This window comes from Lolium rigidum, chromosome 2 (genome assembly GCF_022539505.1).
Source record: "Lolium rigidum isolate FL_2022 chromosome 2, APGP_CSIRO_Lrig_0.1, whole genome shotgun sequence".
NCBI classification, from domain to species: Eukaryota; Viridiplantae; Streptophyta; class Magnoliopsida; order Poales; family Poaceae; genus Lolium; species Lolium rigidum.
Window position 1 is genome coordinate 241800145 of NC_061509.1, and position 5991 is coordinate 241806135.

The following is a 5991-nucleotide window of genomic DNA, read 5'->3' on the forward strand; positions in this document are numbered from 1 at the left end:
ACTACAAGTTGATTTTGGAAAGACACTGTGCGTATTTAGCATGTCAAGATGTACACGTGAATTTTTCGTTTGGAATTTTTTGACATTTCAAAATGTATCAAAGTTACAGTTCAAACTAAAGGGAGCATATGCACCCAAGAGCCAAAACACCACTCCCGGTGAGCATTAGAGAGAAGAGGTTATGTTTCTATTCCAAAAAAAGCTAAGAGAAAATAAGCATGTACGAATACTAAAATATCGATAAATTACCAGTGAAGACAGGCGAGAGAGATTCTGAAACATCAGTGTCGGCTGTATGTGTCCAAACCAGAAATGAGTACAGAAAATGTTTTATCAGTTAAATTTAAGCGACAAGAATTCTAGAGCTTATCGGTTCCTTGTCTTTGTCCTTGGGTACTGCTGCCGGTATGTTCTCGCCACATATCATTACTACTGGTCCAGATGAGTTGGTCAAACATTTCGTCTACCCTTTGAAGAAACTCCCCGCGATTTGATTTTGGAACTGCTCTAGATAACCACTGGGAGCTGTCTGGAAAGTAGACAATGACTGGTTCTAGCGAAGGAAGAACCTGTTAAAAAATCACAAGTGAGCAGGTAAATGTATCAAATGAGACTGGAAACAAATGTCAATATTAGAGTGCAACATTCTAATTAAGGGCTAGGTCTCATACGCGCAAAATGCAGAAAGTTTCTGAAAGTGAAAGAAAACATATATGTGGCAAAAAATATTTTGACAAATCACCTCACAAAGTGCTTCAATTGCTATATGCCAATCTTCTGACTCAATATCATGGTCATGTGCAATATCTTGAGCTAAAGTAAGAGAATGTGAGATGAAGGTGCCTTGAATAATCATATCTAACTGTTGGTGAAACGGAGTAGGGTTGTACCATCAACCCAGTAAATAGATGGGCTGTTTGCATCTTCCTCCTTGCTAGTTTCGTCACCATCATGGAGCTTTTGTGCAGGAGGTTCAAATATGACAGCTACTTGATCCCCGTTGGTCTCATATACCTCTCCACGCTGCCCATTTGATAAAGTCCTGTAATATGTACAGTTAGAAGGGTTACTCTTACTCATAATTTGGGAGAAACATGTGTACAGACATAGCAGTAATAGAAAATGCAGATTCCATTTATGTATATTTAGGGATATATGGTAAGAAATGCTAAAGGTGAAGAACCCTAACTGGCCTATTATAGAAAAATAGGACACAGAAGACAGAAAGAGTACCGATATGACTAAGTAACTACAAGACAAAAAAAAATCACAACACACTTAACGTGAATGGATTACAGCAATAATAACAAGAAAAACGAAACAGTAAAATTCATAATATATGTTGCCTTGGGGTCTCATAACTACCAAAAACCAAAATCATTTTATCCTGTTCCACGAGAGAAAGGTATACCCACCCACCTGCCACTAATAAAAGTATAGGCATTTCTCGAGCCATCTTGAGTAGGTAATTTCCCCAAAATGATCCTGTGTATGCATATATGGTACATATCAGTGGTAATGTGATGAAGCTCAATTCAGAAGGGAACCATCATAGGAAAATAAAAACTGGTGTAATTTTTGGCATCCATTATAATAACAGACAACACGGACTCCTGAAACCTGGATAACAATATTTTCCAATTTCACGGATATACTAGTGGACAATAATACTGTTATGCTAACATACGTGTAGATGGCCTATTGCTTACACAAATCCATCCACTCCCCAAAAAATAAACCCAAGCCAGCCCATCATGTGCTTGTGTACACCACACATGGACTCATACAAAACATGAGTAGATGCACACGTGTGCTTCCCCCTGGCACCCGCACAGAAACACACACATAATTATGCACATGCACACAAATCACGTAATGTTTACACCACACAGGGATTCGCCTCCGTGACTCTCCTCACACCATGGATGATCCGGAAGTACCACAATGACTCCATCTTCAACACAGCCCGCCCTTTGGCTAGCAGTTTAGCACCCTTGTTGCGAGGATCACATACGAGGCAGCGCTATGGGCTAGAGCCAGCGCCACTGGCCTACTGGTAGTCCTGTCAAGGACCTGGGACATTCACTAGTGTTTCTCCAATATGTTATCCCATGCCTCCTAGGAGGATTGTAACTCAAAATTCTACCACTTCATGAAATGAAACACAAAAGTTCTGCGTTTTCTCGAATAAAAAAATCATGTAATGTATAATATTGTAATTTTATAGGCATATGGAATGCTCACATATGGTGCCTAACTGCCTACATTTGATTTAACCATGTATATCTCTAAGAGGAACATCCTGCTATTTGTTAGGACTTCAGAATAAGAGAACGGAGATAAAAGGGTGAAATCATGGCGCTAACCAATGAGCATGGAACATTATCATGAAAAGCAAATTGAGCGGAAGAGAATCAGTATCCAACAATCACCTCTGATCTGCTTCAACAACTGCTGAGGAACCAACATACTTGACTTTATCTCCTGAAAACAAGTATGAAAAAGGAACAACATTCAGCTGAAACTTCTGCGTCACAATATCAGAGTTATTACAATGCAGCATATATTTCTAATTTAACTTCAGAGTGGTTTCTTTACTGAAGTACATTGAATTCCAGAGTTGGTGCAGCTACATGCACAATGGAGTCAATAAAGAGGTTTGTCTCAAATTTGTTATCAGGCCATCATGCAGAGGTATAGGCTAAAGGAGGCTGCAGCTTCGTTTTTATATAGATGCATAAAATGGCCAATCTTGAGCTCATGTTAGCACACAGAAATATCAGCAGAACGCAGCTGAGGCCTGGGACTCGGACTTGATAAAATTAACAGGCATTCCACCTAAAAGTCCTAATCTAACTCCGTAGAACTGAAGAAATCGTAAGAACCATGGGCATTAAGAGAGCGAACAAGATGTTTAGTCATAGATCATCAGAACCTCAGATAGTATGCACATTCCTAAGTAATCCACTAGGTTTGTCCTTATCAGGTAATTCGGGGAAAATGTTTAATCTTATGTAGTATCAGCATAACGGAGATAAAAAGATACCACCCATATTTACATGTAATGTAACTGACCAAATTTAGAAAACATTTCTATGGGCCCAGATGATAGTCCAGAAATAAATTTTAATTTGGTTTGGTGTCAGCATACCAGAGAAAAGATCAAGATAAAATAAAAGATAACATTACCCCTTTGGAAAGGTCTTTTCTCTTCTTCTGATGACTTGGCAGTTTCAGAGGATTCTGATGACGTACCTTCCTCTTCACCAACGACTCTCTAGAAGCACAAGCAAATGCAAATCATTATGAACTACAAACACATGTAAAAATAAGAAAGCAACATTGAGGGAACATACTAGAGAGTACAACTAATTTCTTATCATACTTCGATGCTTCTGAAAGGCAAAGTAAGATTGCAAATTCAGGTTGGTGAAAGTTCAAGCACCAATCCAAAATTAACAGCAGATTTTTGAAACATTTGTATGCATGAAGTTCTAGTAACGACCAATGGTATTTTATTGAGGATAACACTCTTACTTTCCTCGAGACTGTCTATTGTCAGATGTTGTCTTCTTTGCTGACATTAAAAGAAACAAGATACAAAGTGTACAAGATAATTTTCTTTGAACAACTAATCATGAAACCTACATGGAAGCAAGCATTTATTGGTTGGTACAGTCAAACATCTCAATATAATATATCACCTTGGCAAATTCCTCAAGAGTACATGGGACCAACTTCTTGAGGTCATCCATAGATTTTTTGAGTTCTTCAACAGATTTCAGAGCATCCTCGTCATCACTTTCCCCTGATTTAGCTTCATTGCTGCTTGTCCAATCATCATCACCTTCATCTTCCATCTCAGACTCCGAACCTTCATCCTCTGACTCGCCATGCTCATCTTCTTCCTCGCTTTCTGAATAATCTTCCCCAAAATCCTAACAAGTTAGGATTTATTAGGTTTGCAGCTACCGCTTTACATTGTGTATGTAAGGGTTCAGCATCTTACATATGGAGCTAGGACACTGCTGTCCAGAACTAGTAGTGGCACCCGCAACTCATGTGCAAGAGCTCTTACCAATCTCTCTCTGTAGAGCTCAGTTCCTACATTGAACAAATATCAGAATTGGAGAGTTTACATCTCTAAGCATTTTCCTCCTTATCGATTAATACCTGGCAAGCTCTGGAGCAGTATTCTTCCTCCAGAGGATGGCAGCCGAGAGCCATATTCAGATGTGATGCCCTTGTGCCGCAGGTGGGACGCGGTGCACTCCCTCAGCAGCTGTCTTGCATTCTCACTTGCAATCCAAAGCACCAAAAAACACATTAATCTTAGCACACTCATATTAGCTTGGTTCAAACAAAACATCGAACAGATGGTGTGTGCGGCGTCTCACTTGACATAGTAGGGGAAATTCTGCCACGTGAGGTTCCCCTTCTCCCACGGCACGACGCGGCGCAGGAACTCGATGCGGAACCTCTCCCGCCGGGTGAGGAACGGCGACTCGCGCCTCTTGCAGTCGCTGATGAACCTCTCGCCGCTCAGCCACTCCTGCTGGTCCCTCTCCCCGAGGCGCGCGTGCTCCTGCTCGATGCACCGGCCGCTGCTACCCGCCGCAGCCTCCGCTGGCCCGCCGCCTCTGGCCTCGGCGCTGCCTACGCCGCCCTTGGAGCCGTAGAACCGGCACAGCCGCCGCCCCGCATCGCACGGCCTCGGCGCACCGACCGCGCTGAACCTGCGGACGAAGCAACCGCCTCCACTCGTGGAGATTCCTAGGGAGCTGCACTTGCACCAGAGCGGCGGATGCTGGAGGAGGCAACGCAGCCGCATCGCATGGTGCATCTCGGGTAGCTTCCGGAGCAAATGGGGGGAGGAATTGGCGGTCCCCGGGACGATAGGCCGCGGAGTTGGGCGTGTGTCGAGGAGGAGGGGATGGTGGTGCTATGGGAGGACGGGCAACCCGGAATCGGGCCTGTGGGTGGTGGCGGAGACGGTGGCGCGCGGCCGGCCGCGACGGAGGGGAGGGAGACGGAGATGCCACGGCAAGCGGCTCGGCCAATCCGCTTCTCACGCCTTACCGCTCTTGCTTGTGAAGTTGGGACCTTCTGGTATTGTGGGCCCTTGGGCTGGGCTGCATTCTGAATGGGCCTATGGATAACACAGCTGAACCCTGATTTCCCTCCAGTTGTTTTTTTTGTACTTGATTTCTTTCTTCTTCTTTTTTTTGAGTGGCTTTTAACTTGACTTGTCTCCTCGTGTTGTTTTTGTGGAAACGCTCCAATAATAGTTGCGCTCGGGACCGGTATTTCTAACTTTACTAACACCATCAAAGGTGCTTCAAGATCTTAAAAGAACAACGTGAATGGGGGTATCTATTTGTTTTGTGGCTGGCACCTGATGGTACCTCGATCCCAAGCATCATATAGTTGCTCTTCTAAAGGAAGGGTAATATATCATACGCGGAGAGGTCTTAGGGGACAACATCATTCTTATTCTCCTATTTTTCTGTGTTGTCTCTTCGCTTCAGCATGGATGCACATATCCTCTTATTCCATCGTTGTCGCAAATTTTCTGTCACTGTTTTTGCATTTTTTTTCTATTGTCGGCTTCCCCAAAACTCTCAAATTGCTCCTCCTACACCTTGTATCCAAACCAATAGAGAAAATAAACAATAATAAATACATGTGACACTACATTAGAATAGGTTATGCACTCATCATTGTCACACTCCGTCATCATCTTAGTCATCGTTGACACATTTCTCCTAGTGTGCTAACCGTTGGATCTACCGCCTCACACATCATGCTATAACATTTTACTTGGTGTTTCTTCCTGGTCGGCCTCCACCGCATGTTTTCCCTTGCCGCCAAGGAAAGGCCTAGACCTAGGGTTACGAGAGATCCAAGCCCATGTATATATACCTACTATGCGATAGCGTACAAATGAATCGCATACTACATGTAGCCCCTTTTTAATTGAAAACTTATATT

The 5991-nt window shown here is 43.1% G+C and overlaps 1 pseudogene; it reads right to left on the reverse strand.

Annotated features, from left to right (window-relative positions):
• Positions 1-343: 343 nt before the first annotated feature.
• On the reverse strand, positions 344-5048 carry LOC124690704 (annotated as a pseudogene).
• Between the last annotated feature and the right edge of the window lie 943 nt (positions 5049-5991).